The following is an 11,319-nucleotide window of genomic DNA, read 5'->3' on the forward strand; positions in this document are numbered from 1 at the left end:
GCAGCAATAAACAACAAAGAGAAAGACGGTGCTGGGCGACGGTGGCGCACACCTTTAGTCCCAGCATTTGTGAGGCAGAAGCAGGCAGATCTCTGTGAGTTCAAGACCAGCCTGATCTACAGAGAGAACTAACTATACAGAGAAACCCTGTCTCCAAAAAAAAAAAAAAAAAAAAAAAAAGAAAGAAAGAAAGAAAGAAAAGAAAAGAAAAAAGAATACTGACTGACTGCAAGCCGCCTCTCTCTGGATTACCCCCACAGGAGATATGAACAAATGTCTGTTCATCCCAGATGAGGCACCACCAGCAGATTCCACCATTTCCAAGTCCATCTTGGTGAACCAATGAATTTACTGGGTTCGCTTACGGGAGCATGTGGGAGGTGTGGGTGGCCTAGCTTGGAGTCTCTGATGTTGTGAACACCCAAGTAATTTAGGGGAAAGCAGGGTTTATATCACCTTACAACCCCAGCTCACAAGCTATCACTGAGGGAAGTCAGGACAGGAAGTCAGGGCAGGAACTTGGAGGCAGGGCCAGAAGCAGAGGCCATGGAGGAGTGCTGCTTCCTAGCCTGCAGCCCGCTTTCTTATAAAACCCAGGACCACGGGACCAGGGATGCCAAGGTGGGCTGGGTACTCCCACATCAATCGTTAATCAAGAAAATGCCCCGCAGACTTGCCCAAAGGACAATCTAATGGAGGTGATTTCTCAGTTAAGATTTCCTCTTTCCAGAAGACTCCAGCTGTGCCAAGTTGGCAAAAATGAACCAGCATGGTGGGCGACCCCCGCAAACAGTTGCAAAGTCCCACCAGCCTCCTGAAAGCTGTAGAAATAGACCCCCCCCCCAATTAACTTTCTACCCTCTCTACATTCTATTTCAGGCACCTCTTGGGACCATATACAACTGGGGAAGGCTTCCATGCAGATCAAAGTGGGGTGCAGGAAGAAACCTGTTAACTCACTCTGGCACCTCTTCTCTAGGGGAACATCAACAGGACAGGTATGTTGTTTTTAATTAATTAATTTATTATTATTATTTATTATATTTTTTGTTTTTTTCAAGACAAGGTTGCTCTGTGTAACAACCCTGGCTCACTTTGTAGACCAGGCTGGCCTCGAACTCACAAATATCTGCCTGCCTCTGCCTCCCAAGTGCTGGGATCAAAGGTGTGTATCACCCCTTTCCTGGCTTTTAAGTTATTTTTTAAAAACAAGCTCTCAGCTGGGGGTGGTGGCACACACTTTTAATCCCAGCACTTGGGAGGCAGAGGTAGGCTAATCTCTGAATTCAAGGACAGCTTGGTCTACAGAGTAGATTCTAGAACAGCCAGGGCTACACAGAGAAATGTCTCAGAAAGGGAGAAAAAAAAAAAAAAAGGCCAGAATGTCACTATGTAACTCTGATGGGCTGGAGCTCCCTGTGTAGCCCAGATTGTCCTGAAACTCACGGAGATGTGCTTGCTTCTGCCTCCCAAGTGCTGGGATTAAGTATGAGCCACTACATCTGGCAGTCACCCCATCTTCTAATGTGGATGTATACTGTAAAGTCTGCAGAACAGACAGCTTTCCTCGGGGCTGCCTGGGTAACTGACAGACCTACTTAGAGCAACTCTTTATTTGTTTGTTTGTTTATGTTTATTTGGGGAGACAGAATCTTATGTAGCCCAGGTTAGACTCAAACTTGGTATGTAGCCAGACTAGCCTGGAACTCTGCATTCTCCCAAGTGCTGGGATTATAGGCAGACAGTACCATGGGTTAAGTTTTAAGACAGGAGAATATGTTGCATCTTTGTTCTTTACCAGAAAGCCTCTGGCTGGATAGTAATCCTAAAATCTTCAGGTCAATGTACAGTGTCATATTGCCACTTAGGGCCAGAGACATGGCTTGGACCCTAACTCTTTCTAGGGTTCTGGGATTCAGACCTAGGAATTTATACATGTTAGGCAAGCGCTCTACCACTGAGCTACATCCCCAACCCTTATCTTTACACCAGTAATCCAAGTCCGGAAGCTTCATTTCCTGGTTTTACAAACTGCTGATTAGAGGAGAGGGTTCATCTCTCCTCACTGATCCTCTAGCCTGAAATACTGACTAGCTGCTACCTAGCATGGTGGGGGTCAGAGGTGTGTGGTGTGGCAGCCTCAACTCCCAGCCGCCCCCAGTAGCTGCTCACCTCTATCCCCACCCCTCTGTCTTCATGCCCACGGCACTCTCTTCCCACTGCCTCCGTAGACTCTCCTTTCTCCTTAAGCACGCCTTTAATCCCAGCACTCAGGAGGGAAACTCTGTGAGTTCGAGGCCAGCCTGATCTACAGAGGGAGATCCAGGACAGGCACCAAAACTACACAGAAAAACCCTGTCTTGAAAAACCAAAACAAAACTGGCATAAGCTCAGGCTAGCAATAGGACTCTAAAAGTGTCTTCTCTGAGGATGCAAACAGGAAGCATTCTAGAGTTTCTGAGTCAAGGGGGGAAAGATCCAGATACGCCCTGGGCCCTTTAAGCTTGTACAGCAAATGCGTGTGGGCAACATGGCTTAGCGGAGAAAGGAGCGTCTTGGGATTTTTGTTTGCTTTCTTTCATTTCTTTTCTTTTTTCATTTTCTTTATTAAGAAATTTTCTACTCACTCTACATGCTATCCACAGACACCCCCCTCCTCCCTCCTCCCACTTCTTTCATTTCTTTTTTTCTTTTTCCTGTTCCTGTGATAAAATACTCGGACAAAAAGAAACTTGAGAGGAAGTTCGTTGTGGCTCACAGTTCAAGGATGCAGTCCACCATGGTGGGAAGTCACAGCAGCAGGAGCCTGACTCAGCAGCTGGTCCTGTCACATCTGCAGTCAGAAAGCTGAGAGAGAGAGAGAGAGAGAGAGAGAGAGAGAGAGAGAGAGAGAGAGAGAGAGAGAGAGAGAGAGAAGAGAGAGAGAGAGAGATATGCTGCTGCCCAGCCCCCTCTCTCCATTCCCACCGCCTAAGGAAGAGTGCTATTCCTGGTGGGTGGTCTTTCCACCTCAATTAACACAATTAAAATCACCTCCCCAGGCGTGCCCAGAGGCCAGCCTCCCAAAGATTAGATTTTTCTCAAGTTGACAACACCAATTACATCAAGAGGGCAGTCAGAAAGGCTAGAGAGGGGACCTCTGTGAGTCTACCCACCCAGCCACCTGTGACATGAAGATTTTTGGTGAGTTTTGGTGGGTAGGGGCTCATGCCCTCAGCAAGTTCTCCGTCTACCACCATCGCCAAGGGGTTCCGGAGCTGAATCCTCTTCTGGCACCCGAAGGCCCGGGAGCCCCCCTGGGTGGAATAACTGTCCAGTCTCCCCAGTTTGGAGCCTCCTTCTAAGGCCTGCCGGCCTTCTCCCCAGGGTAACTCCACCCAGCATCTCCACCCCGCCCCCTCCAAGCATCAAGCTTTAGGTTGCACCTCTCCAGGGCACTGCCAGGCTCCAGTCCCTCAGGCTCAGACCTGGCCTGGGTGTCATTTGTGAAAGAACCACTTCACTCAAAGGACATCGCGCCCCCTCAAAGAAAAAAAGAGTTGGGAAGGAGGCCCTGTGGACCAGGATGTAGCAAGCTGGGAAGAATACACACACTAGGTATGTTTAGTTAGTTTTTGAGATGTGTGTGTGTGGGGGGGGTCTCACTGTGTAGGACAGGCTGGCCTTGAAATCACAAAAGTCCGTCTCCCTCTGCTCCCTCAGTTCCCTCTGCTCCCTTTGTGCTGGAATTAAATAAAGGCTCATTTTGCCTGGCTTTTTTTTTTTTTCTTCTGCATATGAATGTTTTGCTTGAATGTATGTGCGTGCCTGGAGCCTGTGGAGGTCAGAAGAGGGTGTCAGATGCCCCGAAACTAGAGTTTCAGGTGGTTGGGAGCCGCCAGCGGGCACTGGGAATTGAACCTGTGTCCTCTGCAAGAGCAGCCACTTGCAGCCAGAGGTCTTAAAGGCTGCAACATCTCTCCAGGCACTCCCCCCACCCCCAAGGCAGTCAGCACAGCAAGGGTCCATATTTCCTGAGCCTCCCCTTTCCTGCTTCCTCTGATATCGATATCGAAGGGTCAGATGTGAAGTGGGACTCGTGGGAAGCGATGCGGTTCCCACCTACGTAAGGCATAAAAGACAGACGCCTCTTGACCCCATGTGGGTCATAGCACATCTTCTCTCTTCTCCCTGAGCTACTCCGCCTTTGTGTAACACCTTGATTATCCTGTTTCTCAGAGGCCCCTTGGTAGATCATTCCACAGGGAGAGGGGGAAGCCGGGCACCGAGAAAGCAGCCTAACTTGATGAAGAACCCACAGTGAGTGGCAAAGCCGGGGCATGAGCCGGGGCACTTTTGAGTCCGTGCCCTCCGTGACTCAAGCTCCCTGTCCTGCACTTCTACCCTTCCAGCCCTGCTCTGATCTCAGCTTCACCTGTGCTCACCTCTGCTGAGGGACACTGAGACCCTCCCCAGCAGGAAGTGTTCTGGGTGGTGATTTGTGTGTGTGTGTGTGGGGGGGTGCTTCTGTGTCCGGCCACAGTCTCTCCCCCCCCACAGGCAGTTTTAATGAGGTTTGGTAATAAGTGCACTCTTTTGAACACTGTGTGTGTAATAACAGTTATTTAAAGTATCCAGTAGATTAAAAAAAAAAATAATGAGTAGTTTAGCTGTCAGAGTGGCTCCCGGCCGAGTGGAGGGCACGGAGCCGCAGGCTCCAGAAGGACGCATGGTCCTTCTCTGGGCTCACTGGAGCCGGCGCGACTTCCCCAGGTCTCTGAGGTTCTGGCTCTCAGAGGAGGGGTTGGATTCCAGCTAGAAAGATAACTTCTCTAAATGACCAGCCTTACTTCACATGTATGCACTGGAGAGGCCAAGGCCAGCTTCCCACCGCTGAGGCTCCTGCCGGGGTGTGACAGGCTGCACACTAACTCGGGGTGTGACAGGCTGCACACTAACTCCGCCAACAGGTTTTCTATGAATGGGGTGAGGATCTGTGTGAGTCAGGGCATGAACAGGCGGTCTTACTTTCTTGTCTCCTTCCATTTCCCCATCATCATGGATGCTTCTGTTTTTATTTTCTAATTTTTATTGTGTGTGTGTGTGTGTGTGTGCGCGCGCGCGCGCGCGCGGGTACATGCTACCATATGTGCACACGATACCACCAGGTGAGCTGAGCATGTGGAGATCAGAGGACAATGTGTGTGATTCAGTTCACCCCTCATCACGTGGATTCCAGAGACCAAACGAAGGTCTCAGGTTTAGCAGCGGGAGCCGACCTCTGCTGAGCCACTTTGCCAGCCAGGAGTTGTTTCTAGAGAGAGATCAGGGGTCATAAGGTGATGGGAGTGTCGGGCTGGGAGAGGCATCAGGCGGCATCCAATTCCCCTTCCTAAAGCCATTGTTGTGTACAAACCATCTTCCACATTTTTACAAGACCTAAACTGTCTTCCTTTTTCTTCTTCTCTTTCTTTCTTTCTTTCTTTCTTTCTTTCTTTCTTTCTTTCTTTCTTTCTTTCTTTTTTTTTTTTTTTTTTGAGACAGGGTTTCTTTGTATAGCCCTGGCTGTCCTGGAACTCACTCTGTATACCAGGCTGGCTTCAAACTCACAGAGATCTACTTCCTGAGCACTGGGATTAAAGGCGTGCGCCGCCGGATTTGGTTTTGTTTAAAGATTTATTTATTTATTATATATACGGTGTTCTGTCTGCACGCCAGGGGAGGGCACCAGATCTCATTACAAATGGTTGTGAGCCACCATGTGGTTGCTGGGAATTGAACTCAGAACCTCTGAAAGAGTAGCCAGTGCTCTTAACCTCTGAGCCATCTGTCCAGCACCAGATTATTCTGGCTCTTCACAACCATTGGCAACTCCAGTTGCAGCGGCCTCTTCTGCCCTTTTTGGGCACACACACACACACACACACACACACACACACACACACACGTAAAACACCCATCACATAACAATGAAAAATAAATATTAAAACATTTACTTTATTGTGAATCGTATGTATATGTGTGTGTGTGTTGGTGGGGAGGGTATTGTGCATGTGAGTGCAATATTCAAGAAGTCCAAAGGAGGCTGCCAGTCTCCTGGAGCTGGAGTTTTAGGTGGTTATTCACCTGAAGAGGGTGTTGGATAACTGGACTCCCATCCTCTGGAGGAGCGGTCAGTGCTCTTCACCGCTGAGCCATCTCTCCAGCTCCTTTTTTCTTTCATCTTTTCCTGTCCTGTCTTTTCTTTGCTATACTAGGAGTGGAACCCAGGGAGGACCTCATGCATTCGAGTATGTGTTGTGTATTGGTGGCCCTAAGCAAACTCATAGTGGGACCACAACTGTATCAGGGTGGAGATAACTTTCCTCTTTTTTTTTTTTTTTAAAGATTTATTTATTTATTATGTGTACAGAAGAGGGAGCCAGATCTCATTACAGATGGTAGTGAGCCACCATGTGGTTGCTGGGAATTGAACTCAGGACCTTTGGAAGAGCAGTCAGTGCTCTTAACCTCTGAGCCATCTCTCCAGCCCATACTTTCCTCTTCTTTCTTACTTTTTTTTTCCTTGACGGTACTGGGATGGAGCCCAGGGCATGCACTGTACCACAGAACCACACCCTCAACCCAAACAAGCCTTGTCATGTCTGGCACACAGTAAAAGTTCAGTGTTTTTGGAACAAATGTAGGAATGCCTTTCTTCCTTTCACCTGGCTGTCTGGTTAGTGAATTTTAGAATCAGCCTAGATATTTGGAATGGTGGGTACTTCCCATGAGATTAATAATGTGTTTTTCTTCCTTTTTTTTTTTTTTTTTTTTTTGAGACACGGTTTCACTATGTAGCCAGGGCTGGTGGCCAGGAACTTGCTGGCCTGGAACTCACAGAGATTCACCTGCCCCTGCCAATTGCATGCTGGGATTAAAAGCATGTGCTGTCATGCCTCCGCTTGCTTTTCTTACTTTTTTAGACAGGCTGGCCTCAAATGTGCTTTGTGCCTAGGGGATGGGGTATGACCTTGGATTCCCACCACCACCACCACCACCAGACAGGGTTTCTCTGTGTAACAGTCCTGTCTGTCCAGGAGCTCTCCTTGTAGACCAGGCTGGCCTGGAACTCACAGGGATCTGCCTGCCTCTGCCTCCCGAGTGCTGGGATTAAATACAGGTGTGGCCCACCATAGCCAGCTCACCTCGGATTTTTTTTTTTTTTTTGTCTTCCACCCTCCACTTCCAGAGTGCTGGGATTACAGGCATGTGCCATCATTCCTGATTACATTGTGACAGGGATGGAAACCAGGGCCTCCTGCATGTTAGGCACAATCTACTGCCTGAGTTGCATCCCCAGCAATTCTTTTTCCACTTTGAATAGTTTTGTATAAGTATCGCGCGCTAACCAATTGCGCCACTGGAGCATCCGTCTTTGAATAGTTTTGTATGACGTAACATAGTCGCAGCACAAAAGCCCCTAGCCACCAGAGCTCCACCAGAGTCACCAGGGCCACCAGTATGCCTTAAACAGGCTGTCCTGTTTCCTGTTTCGTCAGTAAAATTTAGGGGGACAACACGACTCTATGCTGATGATGCCGTTTTTCTTGTCTGTTCAAATCCCAGTGGCTCACAACCTCACCAGAAAAGCACTTGGTTCAGCCCATTTCACAGGTGAAGCTGGGTGGATGTCTCTTAAGACATCCCACAATCCCTTTGCCTAGTCCCCTCCACAACCCCAGTAGGTCTTGCTAACATAGTGTGGACTGACCTGAGACTCACTTGGTAGCTTATGCTAGCCTAGAACTCCTGCTCTCCCCTCCTCTGCTCCCAGGATGATGGGACAAGCGTGAGCCACCAGAGCCTAGTTGGTCTTTTTCTTATTTCAAACCTGTGTCACCAGCTGAGTGTGGTCACACTGGCCAGTAATCCCAGAATTTAGCAGGTAGAGACAGGAAGACCACAAGTTCAAGACTATCCTCAGCTATATAGTGAACTGGAGGCTATCCCGGGCTAAATGAGATCCTGTTTCAGAAACACAAAACTGGCCTGGGATAGTGGCACATACCTTTAGTCCCAGAGGCAGGTGGATCTCTGTGAGTTCGAGGCCAGCCTGGTCTACAGAGTAAGTTCCAGGACAGTCAGGGCTACACAGACAAACCCTGCCTCAAATAACCAAAAACCAACCTGCTGGGGGATGTCTTTCTGTATGCTGTGAATATGTGTTACTCCCACTGGCTATTAAATAAAGCCGCATTGGCCTATGGCAGGGCAGGATGGAGCCAGGTGGGAAAAATCCAAGAAGACAGTGAAAGGCGAAAGGGGAGTAGGGGAAAAGCTAAACCGCCATCCAAGGAGCGACTTGTAATGGGACACGTGGCGATACACGGATAAATAGAAATGGGTTCATTTAAGATGAAAGAGCTAGCTAGCAAGAAGCCTGCCACGGGCCATGCAGTTGGTAATTAATATAAGCCTCTGAGTGATTATTTTATAAGCGGCTATGGGCCTCGGGCCCGGGTGGGACCAGAGAAACTTCTGTTCCACCAACCAACCGACCAAACAACCCAGTATCTGTCCTGTCCTCTGACAGGGAAAACAGACCCTGCAGAACATGGCCTTTGCCTCTAACCTGAGAGAGGGATGGTCTTCTAGAATGATGCTGAGTTATTGATCAGAGACCAATTCTGCAGGTTGTGGCTCTGTCGTGAATGCAAACACGGGTCAGGATGGGGAGCCACTGGTGGCTGCAAGCTAACCGCATATGTTGATTAAATTGATTTCGATCCAGGTTTTCCCGGATTGAAGAAATTACATTTGATTCCCCAGATGAGCCCCTTCTCATTTCCCATTTCTTCTGGCCTCTCTTCTATTAAAAGAGAAACGGTAAAACCTGTCAGGGCACAACTGCAAAGTGCATGCTTAATCCTTGAAGACTAGGTGGCGGGGCTGCAAGAGCCCTCTCCAACCCTTGGGACTTTTCTTGCCTTCCAAACAGGATGTGGCGCAGGCATGAAGCAGAGTGCCCTCAAATGCTCATGGAATTGGCTTAAACCATAGCCCTCACGGGGCCAGCTTCCTGGGTCCTACGTCCTTTAGCTGAGAGCTCCTCTCCACGAATTAGGGGATGAACACCCCAAGGATGGAAATAGACAGTGGGCCCTCCCTTGAGGAAAGTGGACAAGCAGGTGGCACTTCTTAGGCTTTTGAAAGCAGAAAGGCTCCTGGGATATCTGTTTAAGATGCATTTTCCTGCCTGAAGCACAGCTCAGCGGAGGGTACACCTTTTGCTGGCTTGTTTCACCGTTTCCTTTTTCTTCTGTTTGTTGTTCTTACTTCTGAGACAGGGCCTCTCGTGTAGCTCAGGATGTATGTCACCAAGGATGACCTTGAACCCCTGATCCTCCTTCCTCCCCTAACCAAGTATAAGCATTACAGGGGGCATCACAGAGTCTAGCTTAAATGTTAAATGCTTAAAATGTTCCAGTCCCTGTGTAAGGTCCCCATCAATGCAAACATGAAAATAAAATCTAGCTAAGCATGTCAATGCATGCACATCATCCCAGCAGTTGTGGGGCAAAGTGAAGAGGATCACGAGTTCGAGGTCACCCTTGCCTCCATGGTGAATTGGAGGCCAGCTTAGAGGTACATATTGATGAAAAAGATAATGACCATGAGGGAGCTGGAAAGATGGTCCAGCAACTAAGAGCACTCACTGCTCTTCCAGAGGACGGGGATTTGATTCCCAGCACCTGCGTAGAGGCTTACTAGGTCCAGTTAGGGAATCTGACACACCTTCTTCTGGCCTCCATGGGTACTGCATACACTTGGTGCATAGCCATACATGCAGGAAAATCTCTTATAGACATAAAATAAAAATAATACATCTTTGAAATCATAATTATTTTTATTTATCTATTTACTTTTGGCTTTTTGAGACAGCTCTGTGTTATAGCTCTGGCTGTCCTAGAATTCACTTTGTAGACCAAGCTGGCCTTGAACTCACAGAGATTAGCCTGTCTCTGCCTCCAGAGTGCTGGGAGTAAAGGAATGTGCCAACACACCTGGCTAAAAGTATAATTATAATCATAATGAACAGCCAGGTATTGTAGCATACACTTTTTTTTTTTTTTTTTTTTTTTTTGGTTTTTCAAAACAGGGTTTCTCTGTGTAGCTTTGCACCTTTTCCTGGAACTCACTTGGTAGCCCAGGCTGGCCACGAACTCACAGAGATCCGTCTGGCTCTGCTTCTCAAGTGCTGGGATTAAAGGCATGCGCCGCCGCCGCCGCCGCCGCCCCGCCGCCGCCGCCGCCGCCGCCACCACCACCACCACCACCACCACCACCTGACTCGTAGTATACACCTTTAATCCTAACATTCACAGGCAAAGGCAGGCAGATGTTTGTGAGTTCAAGGCAAACCTGATTTACAAAGTAAGTCCCAGGCCAGTCAAGGATGTATAGTGAGACCCTGACTCAAAAACAAATAAATAAATGAAGATAAATAAAAATGAAGCAAAAAATAAGCGATTTCTTTTCATTTTTTTCAAACATTTATGTATTAACTTTAGCGGATGTGCATGGGTATTTTGTCTCCTTGCATGTAAGTGCACCACGTGCACAGGGCAGTCACCATGTGGGTACTGGGAAGAGCAAAGCATGCTTCTAACTGCTGTGCCTCCTCTCCTGCCCCTGCAGTTTCTGTTTTAGTAAGTTAGCTTCTAAGAAACTCCCGAGGGATGCTGACGTGGCTGGTCCCAGGGTCACATCACAGCTTCCTGACCTGGGCTGAGCAGCTCCAATCCTCCTGTCTGTCTTACCAGCCAGCTGTGCGGCCCTAAGAGCTTCTCTGGGCTTCGAGTCGTCTTTTGGATGTTATTTAGGTCAGCAAGCAAACGTAGCCGGCTTCCTGCATGCCAGCTGCCCTGGCTGCTCAGTAGATAACGGCGAGAAAAACCACAGGCTGAGCCCAGGATAGCTGCCAGGCTGGGGACTTAGAGGTCCAGCTGTAACATTTAAAGACCTTTTGGATTCTAAAATTCTGTGACTCACTTTCAGAAATAGAAGAGTTTTTTTCTTTTAATTATTTTTATGTGTATGGTGTTTTGCCTGTATGTATGCCTGTATACCACGTGGCATGCATTTCTGGTGCCCAAGGAGGCCAGAAAAAGGTGTTGGATCACCTGGAACTGGAGTTACAGACAATTGTGAGTCACTATATGAGTGATGGGAATCCAACCCAAGTCCTCTAGAAGAGCCGTCAGTGATCTTAACTGCTGAGCAATCTCTCCAGCCCCTAGAACAGGATCTTTACTTCTCAGGAAACCTCTCAACTATTAGGACAGGGATGCCACTACC

General features: G+C 48.3%; 1 long non-coding RNA gene across 2 annotated transcripts; it reads left to right on the forward strand.

The window, feature by feature from the left end:
* The first annotated feature begins 220 nt into the window (after positions 1 to 220).
* Positions 221 to 2,782, forward strand: LOC119087368. Of its 2 annotated transcripts, none has more exons than XR_005090779.1 (3): positions 221 to 380; positions 880 to 998; positions 2,729 to 2,782. It is a non-coding gene; the product is annotated as an uncharacterized LOC119087368 (long non-coding RNA). The 2 variants fall into 2 exon arrangements; XR_005090780.1 differs by having other exon boundaries at positions 221 to 334.
* The last annotated feature ends 8,537 nt before the right edge of the window (positions 2,783 to 11,319 follow it).

This window comes from Peromyscus leucopus, chromosome 2, assembly GCF_004664715.2.
Source record: "Peromyscus leucopus breed LL Stock chromosome 2, UCI_PerLeu_2.1, whole genome shotgun sequence".
Lineage (NCBI taxonomy): Eukaryota > Metazoa > Chordata > Mammalia > Rodentia > Cricetidae > Peromyscus > Peromyscus leucopus.